This window comes from Mastacembelus armatus, chromosome 8 (genome assembly GCF_900324485.2).
Source record: "Mastacembelus armatus chromosome 8, fMasArm1.2, whole genome shotgun sequence".
NCBI classification, from domain to species: domain Eukaryota; kingdom Metazoa; phylum Chordata; class Actinopteri; order Synbranchiformes; family Mastacembelidae; genus Mastacembelus; species Mastacembelus armatus.
Window position 1 is genome coordinate 9,466,879 of NC_046640.1, and position 18,292 is coordinate 9,485,170.

Below are 18,292 nucleotides of genomic sequence, written 5' to 3' on the forward strand. Positions count from 1 at the left end.
AGCTGTCAAAGCTGGCTCGGTGGTCTTGTGTCCTTGAACATGATGCACATTACTCGAGAAAACCATCTTGTATAAGTAAGACAAGATCACAGAGCACCACACTTGTGTGAGCCACTAAAAGGGGAAGAGTTCTATGCAAAATCTCTCCTCCACACTTTCCCATATATCTCATATCTTCCTCCTCTGAGCTTTCCCCAAAAGTACGCACTTGAATTTGCTGGTGATACGCTTTGTGTGTGTTTGTGTGTGTGTGTGTGGATTATTGCCACGGCAACGCACAGGGCAGTGAGGCGGCTCATAAAAAACCCCTCTCGGCTGCAAGGTCATGCCTCTGGCTTTTCCACCTTTTAGAGTGTCAATGCTGTATCACACATGCGTGTAGAGAGTCTTTAAATATCATGGAGCAGCCAGTTTAGGTAATAACACTTTCCTGCATGTTCACACACTAACACCTGTTTGCTTCGGGTGTCTTTTCAGGTAAATATACATCATCTGCTCCATTATGTTCAACAGCTTCACCACATGCATGGCTGGGTTCCTTTCCTCTTTGAAACCTTACTCTTCTTATTGTACTGTGCAAACACAGGGAGAGTATGTGACTCAGTCCACTTGCAATTGTTAAGTGGTTTTACAGACTTGAACTGTGACTGAGCACAGACACCAGCTTGAAGAGAGCCCTTAACAGACAACAGACGTATTTGATTTTGAACTTGAATTGATTAAATGGGTTTCATACAGAATTTAATTTAGGTAAAGATTTTGTCATTATTTCATGGGTTAAATCATCTGTCATGCACAAATGCTAAACATTTGGAGGTCACCTTGGATTTTTCAGGGCAGGTGATGGGGATTATTTTAAATCCTTTTTTTTTTTAACTTTTAACAGACAATCAAGTCAATCAGTGGCTTAGGCCAAATTCAAAAATAATAATTTAAGTGAAACAAAACAAGCAGTAATAACCAGTGATTTCAAATCCTCCCCTGAAAGCCAGCTGTTCACCAGAGAGGAAAGCAGAAATGTGACCCATGTTTTTTCATTAGCGGACCTTTCTGTAGAAAGGTCAGTTTGAGTTACCAGTTAGGATTTTTTTTTTTTTTTTTTTAAATTCAGCTGTGGTTCTTTATTTGACAAGCGTCTGCTGTTGACAGGGGTCGAAGTTTGTTTGAGGCTTTTAAGATCTAATGTGTTCGCCTGCTATGTAACATTGTTTCTTTGATTCGCTCTCTACGCTCCTTCCCTCTCCGTCTGCCCATCCTCTCCGTCTATATGCTATCCGGTGTTGAGTGGAAGTAAGGAGAGATAGTAATCTGCTGTAGCCTTGGCACTCTTTCGCACTCTGGTCTCATTGAAGAAGATTGATGGCCCTCTTTCTGGAATGGTTGTTTTGGATGAAGAGAGAGAAAAAAAAACAGAGGCTGAGAAGTGGATTTAGAATGAAAAACTGAGCAAAGGAGGGAGGGAGGTAATAATGAAAGAGAGAAATGGAGGTAGGGTGAGTGATAGTTATAAAAGACGGAGAAATGGAAGAGGAAATGTCACTCTGTAAGAGCTTATTAAATTTAGTTTGTGTAAGAATATGCATCCACCTGTGATTGGTTTCCGATTCACACATCATTCTGTTTTTTTTCCTGATGTGCATGTAGGTTATGGAATTGGCTGCACTTAGTTTGCATGTCAGCAGGATTATATTTAAATGTCAGCTTTTCTCTCAGGATGCAAATGAGGCAGGAGCGTGTTGTGATGGAACGTGTTGTCGTGGCCCTGGTGCATTAGGATGCTGTAGCCTTTAAGCCTACAGGTATCTGGTATTCAGTATTAGCAGTCAGCGCTGCATCGATATGGGGGATTTAGCGGCCCTCCATCCTTCTCTATGATGGGTCTCTTGCTCAGTGCCATGTGTGTGGGCAGCACTGGGTTGATTGGCTATGATGACAGTTATTCTCTTAATTGTGTCAGTTATTCTTCCTCTGTGGCTCCTTTTGAATGTAGTCAAGCACTTGATGTAAGCCCCTGGCGTTTTGTTCCATTCTACATATTGGTCTTTTTAAGTCTGTGCAGGTTTTAGGAGCGGTGAGTCGGAGCAGTGAGGAACAAGCCTTTCTTCTTCCTCCTTAACTCTTCCCTCTTTTGAAAGAGAAATTGAGTATGTAATTCTTTAATTTTTCAGGCTACCCCCATCTCATTGTGTCCTTCTATAGCCTCTGCTTAATTTGCCTTTTACTTGGTTTGTGTGTCATTTTTTTGTTCCTTTGTTTCTCTGTTCTTGTTCCACTCCTTTCCCTCTTTGTGTTTCTTACCGTTTCATCGGCCTGTTCTACACTGACCTATCTTTCATCCTGTCTCCCCCGTCTGTGTCGGCTCTTCATGTTTCTGCTTTCTATTTTCCTGCTTTTGTGTTTTTGTTTCCCTTTCTGGCAGCTCTATCCTCCTTTTTCAATTTTTTCCAGGCAGACCATGGTGTCTCATGATGCTCTTGATGTTAGCCAGGCAGGTCTTGGTGGCAAGACTGGTTGGATTTGTATAATGTCGTCTGTCCCCGTCTTAACTGACCACTTGAGACTGCTGGAGTCACAGGAGGCCAAACAGCACAGGACAGAGAAGACAAGAAGGGCATGAAGGCCGGGTCCCATCCTACTTATCCAAGCTGTCAATGCAACGTCCAGGTCATACCTCATTTCCTGTGGTCACAACCCACTATCACACCTCTGACCTGTGTGAATATTGGACACGGAAAGTATAGAATACAAATCGGATGCAAAATATCTTGTTTAAACCTGCAATAGCTGCTTTGGGGTTAGAAAACATGCTGTGAATGCAATACTGACTCATTATCATTTTTAAGTTTATATGTTGAACAAAAAGGAAGAAGTTATCTCTTCACACACACAGCAGGCACAAACCAACATTAGCACTAACTGGAATTTTGTTTAAGTCCTCCTGGTTGTTGTATTTGTTGGTTGTTGTATCCTGTATTTACTCAGCTTTTAGCTCTGGTTTGATCTCTACCAACCTCAGAGGGGAAGATCTGGCTCTTTGTCTGTGCTATGAGAGCACTGAAAGTGAACCACAACCGTCAAGACCTTTTTAAACATCATTGCATCATTTGTTTTTTTTTTTCTTTTTTTTTAGCTCTGATTAGGGCTGCAGCAATTCATTATTCAAACTCCTTTTTAATGAGTCAGTTGTTTAGAAATATTAAAAAGTGAACCATGACCTTCATGTGACCAAGGTAACACCTCCACAAACCTTTGTCTGAAGTCTGGCATCTTTGCTTGATAAACAAATGAAACAGTTCATAGATATTCATTTCTGTTGTGCAGCACATCAATTAACAGCCTAACCGTTTCACCACTACTTTCAGCTTTGTTGACGTTTTACTGCAACAAACACACATGGCAATAAGTCGAACCTAGTAGGTTCCCACTTATTAATGTGCCACACTGATGGTATAACAAGAGGCATTTTGTTAAACTGGAGCCGACATTAAGACTGCAAGTAAAGTGGTTACTAAAGTGTCCTACTCTAAACTTTGACTTCTGAAATACACAAATGAAAAGCAATAAAAATCCTCATTTGACTGAAGAGTGAAGAGTTGTTAAACAGGATTGCCAGTCCCTCCCCTTCCTGTTGAAAATGTTCTAATCAAACGCGGTGTTTATTCTGTTGTCAGGTTTGGAGTCTTCTTTGTTGTGTCGATGGGAACAATCACATATTTATTTCAGGGGAGCTATTGATCAAAGAGCGCTGTGCTCATACACACATCACAGAACCAGGCTGCCTTTTTGACATTCCTTTTGGGGGCACAACCACTGTATTTTGCATCTGATTGACATTTCCTTGCTATGTATGTGTAAACATGTGGCTCTTAAGATATTTCACTCATTCATGTAGATCATCTCTTCTCTCTCTGAGGTAAAAGCCCACAGGCAATTTGGATGCTGGTCATGAATACAAAGAGGCTAAGTGTAAAAAGAAGACTTTTCTTTGCACAGTATGTTGGGACAAATGTAAGTCAGTGTTTAGTGTTTCAGTAAGAATTGATTTCACTTCTGAGGCAACTTGTGACTCGCATTTCTGTAGCTATTGCCATAGTTTGAAGTCATTCATGCCTGTTTAAAAATGCACTTTTTTAATTCATGAACTGGGTATAAAAGAAAATTGACTAAAAAGAGACACTTTTTCCAGTTTAAATGTCGTCAGTGTCAGGCATCTTTGTAGATTAGCTTTATTATGAGCCCAAAGAGCATCACTGTGGCTGTTTAGCTTTAGACATTTTGTTACAGTCCACAAACCTTTGTAGAATAATGGTTGGCCAAATACAACCAGCCAGCTCTGTGAAATCCTCTTCTTCTGTGGCTGACGGGCATTTGGAATATCAGCAAACGTTCCTGGTCATGTTTATTTGGGTGGAGGTTGTATGTGAAAGAGAAGTAGACTTAGAGAGTTTTAATGAGACTGCCGGGGCATTCTTTTGCACTGGAGTTGAGTGTCGGCGTGGGTCTGTTCTGTCAGATGGTTGTACTGTTATTGGGGTCTGTATTGGCCCTTTATACAACCCATTAACATGCAGTGTGTATGTTATATCTACAAAGATTTTTATCCATATTCTTTGGTCAGAGGAAATATACCCCAAGAAGTATTTAGGGAGTATTAAGCACAGTGCTGGTCTTTTTGCTGTAAGCATTTGATTTTTGGAAATGATGTTGCATTCTTTCACGGCTGTGTTTACACCTGTGGCTTTCTTTGCTGTTTGGATACAGTCCAGATGCAGTTTGTATTTGGATTAGTGTTTTAATGCTGGGTGTAATTACATAAGGAGGGCCCCCTGTCCCACTTTGTTCTGCCTCGTTGTGTAAACCTCACTACAGTCTTCATAAAACGTGTGTGTTTGTAATATCTGGTCAGACAGACACACACGCAAGCGCACACGCCATAACTCCTAATATTCTGCATTCAAGTCTCCTACATAACAGATGTGCACACAAACAGTCAACTTGACAAGGCGTCTCTTGCAAGAATATGATAAGGCACTGGCTCACACCCACGCTCGCTCTCACAACTACAGTCTTGTTGATTCTTTCTGCTGTTTGCATTTGCAGCTTGCCAAAAAGCTCAGGGTTTGGACAGATATGCAGTACTGACACACCTACAGACAGAGAAACCTGACGGACAGAGTCCAGCTGGCTAGCTGCAAGCGGAACAGATGTGCGAGGGACTTTGATCTAGGTGAGTGCCAAATGGGGTGAGGATCTAGAGGAGGGAAGGAGGGGAAAGTGTGTGTGTGTGGGGGGGTACTGGTCTGTACCGAAGTTGGGAAATGAGAACTAAACTGTAAAAAAGGGGCTGGGGATGTGGTGAAAATCTTGAAATATGTTTTTAACCACATTATGCAGGCTCCAGGCCTTAAAATGATAGTAATACTGTTAAATAAAGTGTTTTAAACTAACTTTTAATTGATCTTCAGAATATCTTCCTGTTTCCTTGTGTTCTGCACTGATTTATTAGTCCACATATAGACCAGTATTTTTGGAATTTACATGTTTACGTAGGAAATACTGTCTTTGTCTTTTCCTTGTCATTAATAGTCTTTGAAGGTCTACATAGATCCATTTTGGGCAGTTTTTGTTGTTGATTTTACACTGGAAGACATGATATAAACAAAGAGTTAGTAGGTTAGAGTTTTTGTGTTGTGAAGCACACCGTATGTAATCTATAACTACATTTGTTTTTGCTTCTTGAGACACCAACATCTACAGTATTCTCAGATGGCTAGCACTGAACCAAATAGTGGGTTAAAGGAAGGTGATGGTCCAGAATGAGAAATAAGGTAGATGGTATGAATAGGAAACATAAACCTTCAAAAAGAATGAAGGTGACAGAAGATCTAAAGGCTACCAGCGGAGGAATACCAAGTAGGAGGAGAACAGAGTATACAGCAGACACTTGATCATATAAATGGCAGCAGGGTAAAAAGTTTCTGGTAGTATTCAGCTATCATTTAAAAGTGGAAATTGCACCCAGTTGTAATAAAAGACTAAAAAGTGAGAAAAAGGAGAAGGAGATCAGGTTTTAGAAGGGGGAAATAGGGCAGGTGGAGGGGAGGATGTGCTAACATGGGAGGCCACAAAAACAAAAGAACAAGAAAATAGACCCTTCAGAGGAAATTATGTTGGCCTGTGTGTTTCATGACTCCCCAAAAAAAACTTTCCATTTTAATTAGGTAATGTAAAACAGCAAGACAGCAAGAAAGCAAGAACAAAAGCTGGATGAAAAGACTGTAAAATAGCACACTCTATTCAGTTCGAGGCGATGAGATACACACTGAGGAAATAGTACATAATAGATGCATTATTAATGTGACATATTAGCCTGCTCATGTGTACAGGCTTAATCTGCTGTTCCATTGTTCCATCAAATGGAAAAGGAACAAAAATCTTTTTCTTTTTTGTTTAAAGTTAAAGCAAATGTTCGTGCAGATGTGCAGAAACAATTGAGATCCATACATACATGTTCCCACATGATTGGAATGTGATTCACCATCACACGTTTAAAGAAAAACTAGCATTTCACTTGGTATTGTCTTCTAGCATCAGCATTGCTGCATCTATCGAGAAACATTAAATTTGTGTGTGTCTTGTGGACTTGTGGAGTGATGAGATATTTTAATCACCCCCTTTCTATATTACCATATACAGGGAGCATCAGGCAGAATCAACATGAACATAGTTTTGCAGATGTATGAGGCCGTGGCTGTGATATTGGATTATATTGCTGCGACAGAATCTCTGTGCTCTCAAGAAACTCAAAATAGTTTCTTTATTAAAAATGTTTAAGGCTGCTCTGTGTTCCATTTTTTTATAAGACACGTATCGGGAGTAGATGTGTCTAGAGTTTATTTTGTCAGGTATTTTTAGACTTATCACAGACTTAATTCTGAGATCACAGGTGCATATTTGTTTTAGTCCTATTTAGTCCATCTCTCACTATTTTTTAAAAATTTTATATAAATACATATTTTAATCTAGTTTTAGTCAAGTCCATGAATGATCAATCTGTCAAGACTGAGGAAACTGCTTTCACCCAACTCATTTTAGGCTAAAAGGAAATGACAGAAGATAAAGCAGTGATGTCTGGAAAGATGCAATTGTTCCTGACTTTCTATTTGGTAACACAAAGCATGAGCATCTGTAAAACTGAAATGCTGCACAGTTAAACAGAACCATGCAACAGCTCTGCAGTAACTACACTTATAATGTTCAGTTTAGTTAGGACTATCCCAGATAGGTGTTGATTTTATCCTTTAATTTTGTAGGCCTCAGTGGTTGTAGTGCACTGCTGGATATTACCCAACAGGCTTCATTTGAGCCCAGATCCAATCTTGAAGATAACATGCTCTGCATTTTAATAACCAGTAGGTGCTGCAAATAGACTGCATTTAGCTTTATGTACCCTCTATATTCAGCAAGAGCTGACTATCAAATGTGCATTGCTATTATGCTGTACAGGCTTTTGCATGAATAGCATAAATAGCACTCCAAAATAAGCTTAAGTGAAGGGTCAGCTGACCCGAGTTGCTGGGCCACTGCCCCTGTCTTCAAGTTACGCCGCAGCATCCCATTGTTGTGAGCTGCTAACACACAATGTTACACTGACTTTTAATATGGATTTAAAAGTAATGCAAAGTTTTTAACATTGTGACATAAAGTTACCTTCACTTTTTTGCAGAGATTTTGTAGCCACTGATCTTCTCCTCTGACAACACGACAGACTAACTTTCTTTATTGGCAGCTTTATATGCAGACTGAGTCCAAATGTCAGCCCGGTTTTTTTTTTTTAAGGCCTGGACTGACTGTTGCTGTCATGTATTTTTTCCTGTCACTATATGTGATCTGAGCTTTTACACCTCTATAGTGTTTAAATGTATCCTGTAGCTAGAAACTGCTGGCGGTGCGTTCATTGGTGCAGTGCTCATGTGCAGAGTCATCGGAAAGATGATTCAGGAGGAGAAATGGGTGGCATGATTTCATCTCCTCTTTGTCATCAGCAAAAATGCAGGTTAGAGAATATTAATTAAAGGTTTTTTTAAACTTTTGCTTCTCATCATACCCATTTGTCAGTAAAATTGTATGGAGACTTAATCATTTTTTTGTCATGACGTCACTTCCATCTTTGTCAAGGGAAAAGGAGGTAATTGATTTTTGTTTACAAAAGTAACACTGATCATGGTTGTAGGCCTGTATATGCAAGGGAAATACATTTCCCACTAACCCTGCAGTTACATCCAATTTTCTGTGATCACAGTGACAAGTGTCTCCATATGGACACTTAGTAATTAGCTAAGAGACGATGGAGAAAGGTTGGAGTTGGTGGGGCATTAGAGGACCTGTCAGAGGGCCCCACTCATCTTAACCCCCTCTCCTGACCATCAAAATCTGTCAGCGGTCTTGTCTGGGGCCCATCCCCCCAGTCCCCACGCTCACACTTGGCTGCTCTAGTTAATTGAAGCCACTTCAGATCAGTCAGAGGAGCTGGATTGGCACGCCTGAGCAGACCGCGGTGCTCACCTGATCTGTCAGTCACCACTGCCAGCTGCCTGCCACACACAACCACATCTCAACATAGACCCCAGAGGGACTCTTAGTATACACCAAACCAAATGTACAACACTAGATCCATTTGAGTTGTGGTCTAAACCAGTATGCATTTGCTCCAGTCAGTTTAGAATTGGATACTGCATTTAGGCTCATTAATCCTTTAAACCCTACACTTTAACTTTTGCCATTTCAAGTGAGAGTAGTGGAATTTAAATTTGGCCATCATCAAATAATGACTGCACCAAGATACTGGTTGATGTACGCATCAAGTAAACCGCAACACACTTTGTAGCAGTTAGAGTTTCATGTATGAGAAGTGCAGTTTTACAGCTGTTGTCATCTGATAGCCAATATCTAAACATGGGTGAAGCTTAACTAAATGAACCAAGAGCAAACATTCTGGACTGAACAGACTTTTTGATACATGACACATGCATTTAAACACACAAAAAGCTACGTGCAAACACAGAAGTGAGACTGCAAGTCCACGAGGCTCAGCTAAAGCGACGTGAATTGCATTTGTTTGGTTTAAATTGCCTCATGCTTGGCTTTTGTTGATAATTTAAGGCTGAACTGAAAATTGAAAATCATAAAAGCTGCCAATGTGAAACTACTTGTCTCATGATTTGGAGTAAAATAAGCTGACTGAGACATGCAGTGCCATGATGTATGTGGCTAAAACTACTTGGTGAAGTTTGGTCACGAGTGTTTTGTTGTACAGAGAGGACATATTCATCCACCTGTTGAGAAGTGCTGTTTCACTATCTTGCTGTCCGTAAAGGTGAGACTTGTCGATCTGACATGCCACAGGAACGCTTTGCTCCTAAATACTTGGCTCTTCAGCTGGCACCACAACACTGCTTCGCTTAACGCCGAACAATGGGGATGTGTGTAGCAGAACCACAGGGAATAGATGTTTTAGAGACAACCCACTTGTCTAAACTGAGAAGTCAACTTTGTGTGTTGTTTTAAATGCCAGGCTTCTGGTCTGCTTTGTTGTGCAAGCTTCCAGTTGTACTTCAGTCAGCTGACATTTAGTGCTCAGCCATTACATACTCTGCTGCTACTTTAGTGTAGGTTTGGTTGCTACCAGCATGAATATATATATATATATATATATATATATATATATATAACAGACAGATGTGACAGCTGGCCAGCCATATGTGACAAGCCTTTTAGATCTTTATGCCTTAATTATTTCCTCCCTTGGGACCAGTATTGACATTTTAGGTCTTAACACTCAGACCTTATAAACTGCCAGCCTCATGTTGGCATTATCAGTCTCTTGGCAACCTCAAAGCAGAGAGAGAAAAGTGCTTGATAACTCCTCCCCACTAAATGCTTCTCTGTCAGCCGTGCTGAGATGGATGCTTTCAAATTTGTTGTAAAAATCATTGTTCATCATGTCTCTTGTTTACTGATAACTCCTTCTGTCAAGGGTTTCTACTGTTTTTTTTTTTTTAAGTTTTTGTAGGATTGTTTTTCATGATATTCTGGGTTTTGAGTATTTCCCTTATTTTTTGGAGTCTGGTCATTGAGAAATGCTTCAAGATGTAGAGTATATAACAATAAAATGGAGAATGACAGGAAGTGGAAGTTATTATTTTTCTACATCTCGGCTGTAATATTCACACAGCTTCGATCATCTTTTTTATTTCATTGTTGTACAAGTGTTGCTCACAGGAGTGAAGGTAGTTCTGTTATTCTGTGTCTGTATCTTTCTCTCTGTCTCTTTTTCCATCTCTCTGTTCCCATCTGTCTGTCTCACCTGGGTCGTCCCACACGTTCTCATTTCTCTTGTTATCCCAGGTTCTTATTTAAGTTGCCGCGGCAACCCTGCAGCTCCCTGCACTTATGCCTCCTCCCTCGTCTCTCCGAGCTCCTTGTTAAGCGTGGCAGAGCTGCTTAATGATTGTGTTTTATTTGTGTTTTTCCTCCGGTAGGGTTTCTTTTGATGAGGCCACACATGTCTTGACTCTTGTTCTAAGTCTGCTTTGGCCTGCCTTTCTTTTGACTGTATCTTCAGGTCTTTTTTTCTTTCTTGGTTACTTGTTTGCTTTGTTTTTGGTTTGCTTCCTAAAGATCTTCTCTGTTCTGGTTTTGGTTTCAGTCTTTATGTTTACTGATTTTTTTTTTTTTTTTTTTTTTTTTTTCCATGATACGACAGACAGCAACTCTTAGCTGTTAGTCCTGCAATAAATTGTGGTCATTCGAGGACAGTAGGTGGACTGTCACTGTTTATCCAGTGCAAAGCAAATAAGTTTGCTCACTGTGCCTTGACTGATTGTGTGCTTTTATGGTTCATTGTCAAGTTTCAGTGAAACATGCAGCTAGATGAGAATACATATTTGTATCTTATCTTAGAGATTCATAAAATGGATTGATTTATTAAAACTAATTGTGTAATTCCCATGGTTATATGAGACAATATTTGTTCACTTATAATCTGCTGCTCCAAAAAATTAGGGGAACAGTTAAATCACAGATCGGATGTTGAAGAACAAATTATTCAAGTTGAAAATCTTTACTAAATTTTGACTGTACATAACAAAAGAACAAAAATGATGTGCAGTAACAATGGTCAGTGGAAACCACAATCATCAACCCACGGAGAGCTGTGCTCAAAATCACACTGATATCCAAGTTGAGTAAACTGTCATCATAGCAACTCAAAATGTGACTTGTCTCTGACCCACCACCAAACTGTTCATGCTCAGTGACGTTACAGGCAGGATAACGTTCACCACGGCGCCTCCAGAATCTTTCACACCTGTCACATGTGCTCAGTGTGAACCTGCTCACATCTGTGAAGAGAACAGGGTGCCAATGGCAGACCTACCAGTTCTAGTGATCTCTGGCGAATGCCAGTCGAGCTGCATGATGCTGGGGTGTGACCACAGGTCGTACTAGAGGACGTTGGGCTCTCATGCTACAATCACGGAGTGGGTTACTGTCAGTTTGGTCAGAATCATGCACAGTAGCCTGCTGTAGGTAATTTTGTCAGGCTGTTGCGATGCTCTCCAGCTCCCCTGTTATAAAGGCCTTTCTCCTGGTATCTCCTCCATGCTCTGATTGGGCTGCAGGCACTGCCTCAGTCTACCAGTGGTGACAAGGGACACTAACAAAACACAAACCTTGAGAAGATTGAGTCAGGAAGGATAATGAGAGAGCATTTGTCTGTGGCCACTCCATTGCACTTGTTGTCAATTTCATTTGCAGTAAAGTAGATGAAACTTACTCATAAGCACTTGTTTTTCTAAGTGCACAGATTAATATTCCTGGAATTATTATATCTGTTCCCTTAATATTTGAGCAGTTTAATAACAATAACAACAAGATACTAAGATACAGACATTTATGAAACATTACTGTTTAATATTTGTCCTTGTTTGTTAATAAGCACTTCATTGTGTCTGTTCTTCACTAAAAGCAGATTCAGCTCAACGTTAGAAGGTTGAATTTTACCTAACAGTTTACATTCACAACAATTATTTCCAGATGCCAAACTGACCAATATATTAAATTCAGTTTGGTGAAACACTGATTCAGTATAGAGACCATGGGACTGGACACTTTAATGCTTGTCTTGTCTCCTATCACTTGCCCTTACTGTCCCCACTATTTCTTTACCCCCTCCCAGTAGTGGTATATTTTAGGTGCTGTAGTACAACATATTGCCCACACCATGTGTGAAACTTCAGTCTTTCACATTCTTTAAATCAGAAGCTTTATCGCTTCACATAAACAAATGGAAAATGGCATCTCAAAGCCAAAACTACAATAACATGTATGTATTTGAAGGTTCTTTGCATGACTCTGAACAAAAAGACTCTTTTGGTTGCTTGTTACTTCTTCAAGACAAGTCCATTTTGCTTTTCTAAAGTTACAGGGACTGAAATCTGATTTGTTTTGACGTCTGTCTTCCTTGTTTGCTGTTCTGTCTGTCAGGACATTCCTGCTTTCTTTTTTTTTATTCTATTTTTCTTTGGTCATATTATTCTGTGGACAAAACCTGCTTGTGTTTGGACATATCAATGTAGGAAAAAGGCAGGTCTCATAATTTTCTCATTTTGTGCTTGCTTGTTTCCCTGCCTTTCCTATTGTACTACTCCCTTATTATGAACTCTTATTTTTCCTATGTATTTCTTATGGTATTTTTGTATTTAACAAGCTCTAAGATTAATCCTGCCTGTTAAGTTTTTTGTTTATCTCACTCCATCCATCCGTCCGTCACTGCCTGTTGTTGCTATAATCTCGACATCTGCTGGAGCACAGAAAGTCTGTGTGCTGTTATATATTGGCTGTTCAGCTGTTGGAATGTGCCTGCTGACTCAAACGACTTCATTAGTGAGTGATAATCTCAGGGGCAGTCTCCACCATAGACAGCCTGATGTGACTGATTTGTCAGGGCCATTTAGACAAAAGAGGAAATGGGTGCAATACTTAACCTGAGGAATTTTAAATGGCAGAATAGGTGCAGATGATGAGTTTTAGGGCTAAAAGTTTGATAGTGGTGGAAGTGCTCTCAGAGATAGTGAAAGAGAGGGAGATAAATTAGGAAGGCTTGGATTCGGCACATAACTGTTGGTTACAGTCCCAGATTACTGCAGTGATCGGAAATGTCACCGTGTGTGTGTGTGTGTGTGTGCGTGTGAGGGTGTGTGTGTGTGTGTGTGTGGTAGTCTAGCAGCTTTATCTGTCTGGCATTTCCTGCTTTCAGACCCAACTACTGCACCAGGTACCATCTGATGACCCTTGAAAAGGCTCAGCATTGCAAAGAATATTGAGGGGAATGGCTGTAACCTTAACATGAATTAGGAAGGCCTGGATTTGCAGGATAACATACAGGGTTTGTCACTTTTACTAACACCAGCAGTCATTTTGTGGGTGTTATCTTAATAGTACCGTGGGAGTTCAGATTTGATTCCTACATGCTGGCTTTTCTGTGAGCCCTTCTGTGCAGGTAATGAACTGATCTCAAATCAGGCTGCTGGCTGATTAATACAAATGATATGACATGTTCGCAGTTGTCGAGCATCAGCTTGTGGCTGCAACTTTGCAGTCTTTTCCAAAGTACTGCAAGGATAGAGGCTGGCATTAAGGTGCAAACAGAAAAACAGAGACATATTACTGCAGGCACTCCATGCCCACCACTATCTGGACTGGGGTTTTTCTGGGAGTAAATATTGAAAATGTCACATGAAAATTATATTTGAATATTGTAATGGCTGAGGTTTTAGCATATTCAGTGTTATATATCTCTTAAAAAAATCATCCAGCTACATGAAAAATGTAAGTCGTATAATTGAAATCACATTAACATACCATATGCTGGCCAATTGGAATTCTTTTTGTCATGCATAATTAGCTAAAAATGTGAAAAAGCAGTATAAGCTACAAGTCCAGGCTTGTAGTCATGCACTTGACATATTTTTGATAGAAATAGTAGTGAAATTAAATCAGCCTTGGTTGAGCCAAGTTTTGCTGACAATTACATTTTAAAAGTTTTTTTTTAATACTTTTAATGCTCCCACTGACCAGCATTATTTTTTGTGCCTGGCGTTACTGGAATTTTTTTTTATTTTTATTATCAATCCTGGTTTCACACTTCAGAGAGATGGTTCATGTTCAGCCCTCATTCTGTAATGTATGTATTCTTTAACGTATAGGTAACAATGTATAAACGGTCCATCTTTTATGAATTTAATGGAAAGTGTTTAAAATTCTCCCTGAATATAAATGAATATGTGTGTGTGTGTGTCTGTCTCTGTGTCTGTATATGTATGTGTGTAAATGTGGTAATTGGGAGGCAGAGTGACGTTGGGGCACAGAAAGGAGTAACCCTTGTTGTACCAAGTGTAACCGATGGATAGAACTGAACTTATTAGCGCAGCTACCTTTCCTCTTCCTTCCTTTCACTGAAAAGAGCAACAGCAAAGCAATAAGACAGAGAGCACTGTGTGCACCTACAGTATCTCCCCATCTCCAAATCTCCTCAACAGTCTGTGAGGCTTGGCGTCCATTCTGTGTAAGTGTATTTATCTGAAGTCTGCATTTGCAGTAAATTGGAAGGAATTTACTCATTATTTGATTAATAATGAGATAAATGCTTCTGCTCGTTAAATTGCATATAGAATGTTTGTGGTAGTGCAGTATATAGTAATCTTAAGTGCATAGCTTCGATTTTATGTTTGGGCATTGAGCCATGAAATGCAACCTAAAACCTGCAACCTCAGTAGAAACCAAAAGAGAAAAACATCTTTCCCTGTGTTTCTAAAGACTTCACACTTTTCTTGTTGACATGTACTCAGAGTTTCTACAGTCAGAAATTTATTCACCTCAGTGGAGCAGATGGAAACATGACTAATTGCGTGTTACATTCTGCAGCGTTTCACACATCAGTTTAGAGTTTGCTTGAACTTTTAGATCTCCTATGTGTGTGTATCATGTGGCATTGTTTGCTTTTAATAGACTTTATGTTTGTTATAATAATTAGTTGTGCAACACCTTTCAAAACCAATTTTACAAATTTATGTCCTTTCGGATATCAGCTGGGGAGAATTTGCAGACATCTAGTGTTTTACATCTGCTAGATAATTAACCAAACAGGACAGATCAGCAGTGCATCTGGGCTTGCCGTGGGACATACTGTTTTTTTGAGTATCTCTTATATGAAAAAGCAGCACTACATGTGCATATGGTGTGACCAAGGTGAAGACTATATAGTGAAAAAAGGACTGGACCTAAAATTGAACCTTGGGGTACTCCGTATGATATTGGGGCCAAAGACAAGTCACATGAAAAATATGATGTCATTTGCGAAGGTTGTATCATACATTGTGTGTATACATACATACACCAACCCAATGCTGAAGTCTGTTTGTCAGGATACAGTGATTCACTGTATCAAAAGCTGTGTGAAAATAGTTCATTTCAAGAGGGCAGTTGTAACTCTGAAAATAGCAGTTTCAGAACTCTAATCTTTCCAAAAAGACAGAATTTTCTAAAACATACAAGGCTTCCTAAAGCTGTAATGAGACAGATTTTTCTAAGATTTTGGTAGTGAATGGAAACTTGAAGACTGGTGAGAGGTTATTGTAGATAGAAGTCAAAAGAGGCTGGACAGGCAGTCTTGTGGTAGTCAGGGACACAACCAGAGAAAAAAGAAGTGCTCAATATATTGAGCAGACTGGGGGTAATCACATCCCAGACTTCTAATAATAATTTAGAGAGAATCACATCAACTGGACTGGAGAAGGGTTTCAGATAAAGCCCAACAGCTACTAGTTAGTTTCTCAGCGATAAGTGACATATAGCTGAAAATGGGATGAATGGGACAGATGATTTCTATCGGAGAAACAGGAGTGGAAATGTTTGACCCAATACCATTTTTGTCAGTGGCAGGCAGAGATCTAATCTCACACTAAGCACTAAATGATTCTAAACCATTAAATGCTGGTGGGTTTAAAAGGTGATCAACAATATTAGAACTAAAATCAGCCACTGTTATAGGCTGGCTGTTAAAAAAAAATTGTAAAAATAATTGCTACATGAAAAATGCTGTTACATGTTAAAATCTAATATTGTGTATACCCACCCATCCATGCCAACCTTCTCCCTAGAGACTGTGTATTTACTGCAGGCAGACAGCAGTCATTACTTCCTACAGCCTGTAGAGGGCTTTGTCTTGAATGTTGGCATGTCATTTTGGGCCACTTGCTGAAACAACTAATTTATTTTTCTTGGGAGGACAGCCTCAGCAAAGAATGACCCTTTGCCACGGCTTATGATGACCCTGTACGGCTGCTCTCTGCCTCAGTGGTTACTGCTGAATGGTCTTAGATGTGAGCTTCTCTGGGGAGAGGGAGATTAAATGTGACATCTGGTAAGAAGCAGGAATATTGCTCCCTGAGGTGAAGATAGGCTGTTGTGTGGAAGAATGCCAGTTTCAGCCCCCCTGCTGCTTTAGATTGCCCTTGATCCCCATATTTCAACACAGTGATATGAATGTATGAGAAGTTAAATGAACAGTTGATCTTAATTGGATCCTTTTTCAGACTTTGTCTCTGGGTGTGTGTGAAATCACTTGTGTTTGAAGTACTATATGATAATAGGGACACATCAAGTTAACTGAAATATGTTGGCTTTTCATTTATGGTTCTTGTATTTCTAGAGACAGATGCAGTTTATGTATCTGTGGATACTAAATATAAATTTTTGGTCCCCCAGTCATATTTTGTGTATTTGAGGATACATTTACAAAAATGTATTTTTGTATTTTTCCCTCCAAATCAATTACCTTTAATTGAAGGAATCTACACATTTGTCCACACCACTGTCTTTTTCTTGTCCATGTGACCCAGTCTAGCTGTATTTGAGATGATATCTCACAAATTCAGTGCCATGTACTGCGTCTGGTTCTGTTCATCCGTATAATTGTTGGAGAGAAGGGAGGATTTGGTGAGGAGAAAATAGAGGGGAGTGAAAACTATCCTCTTAACATTTCTTCCTTATTTATGCATTCATTAGTCTCAAAATATTAAACATACTGTATGTAACACTTTAATAGCTTGCTCCATTATGAGATTTCACACACTAATGATTCATCATTATTGTTTGTCAATTGAATTGTATGTGTTTTGTGCAACACAGGCATTTTTTATGTCTTTGTAGCATATAAATATTAAGGCACTGGATTTAGACTCTTAATAAACTGTTTTCATGTGAGTGTAGTACACTTACTAGCAAATATAGGGAGTTATTCTGGACGAAGCATTGTGGTAGAAAAGGGTGAAGGAAAGACAAAATTGTCCGTTGCTGAAATGAGCCTTTATAGCTATTGGGAGACAGACAGGAAGCGGTTTTACCTAAGGCAAGATTTCTGTGCCAAAGCAAGTTGACATGATGCAATTAAAATGGAAAACAATATGAGGAGGAGGTTTGTTACCAAAGTGTGACATAGTTTTAACCTTTATGTTTGATAATCAATTTTTGCACAGTGTTGTGTTTTTGTGTGAAATGTCATCACACCTTCAAATTCTGTTTTTCAAGTATAAAAATATTAGGATGTATTTTGCTGTGGTCTTTGTATGAATTACAAAGGCTGTCTTTCTCATCAAAGATTCATTACTTCTCATGGTTCACACAATATAACTTTAGGAGGCTGATTTTCATCTTGTCACATCCCCAAATGTTATCACAGTGCCCTTTATTTTTCTCTACAGACAACAATCTGTGAGTATACATAATACATTTCTGTATTTGTGGACTTTTTGGGGACTTGAGAAACAATTTTTACTTGATGTTTTTTCTCTGTATTTCAGAATAGAAAACTAACTAATATCAAAGCAAAGACATTTTATGTAACATGCAGTATGATCATTAAGAGCCCCGTATTTATCTAAGCCTATTCTTACGGATCAGGTATCTCGCTTTGCATCATGCTTTGGTCTATGAAAGCAGAATCCTGTTTAATATATAAAGGTATTGACTGAGTGCATACATGATGTCCAACACCCTCTGTGAAAAGAGAAGGATCAGAAGAGATTAGACAAGCGGAGGGGGATAAAGATAGAGCTAAAGACAGGCTTTGTTTTTGGTCCCCTTATGAGCCAGGGCTGCTGCTAATTACCAAGCTCTCTGGTCCTTGCTAAATGTGTTTGAAATCCACTGGATGCAGATAATTGAGCTGGAA

At 39.4% G+C, this 18,292-nt stretch overlaps 1 protein-coding gene across 4 annotated transcripts in view; it reads left to right on the forward strand.

Annotated features, from left to right (window-relative positions):
* Positions 1-18,292, forward strand: part of spop (speckle type BTB/POZ protein) — a 73,727-nt gene that overhangs the window by 9,968 nt on the left and 45,467 nt on the right. For 3 of the 4 annotated variants that reach the window (XM_026325646.1, XM_026325647.1, XM_026325648.1), the window contains exon 2: positions 5,101-5,227. The exons of the other annotated variant lie outside the window; for it this stretch is intronic. The gene's annotated coding sequence lies outside the window, so the exon portion shown is untranslated. The remainder of the gene's footprint in view (positions 1-5,100; positions 5,228-18,292) is intronic. 4 annotated transcript variants of the gene reach the window in all.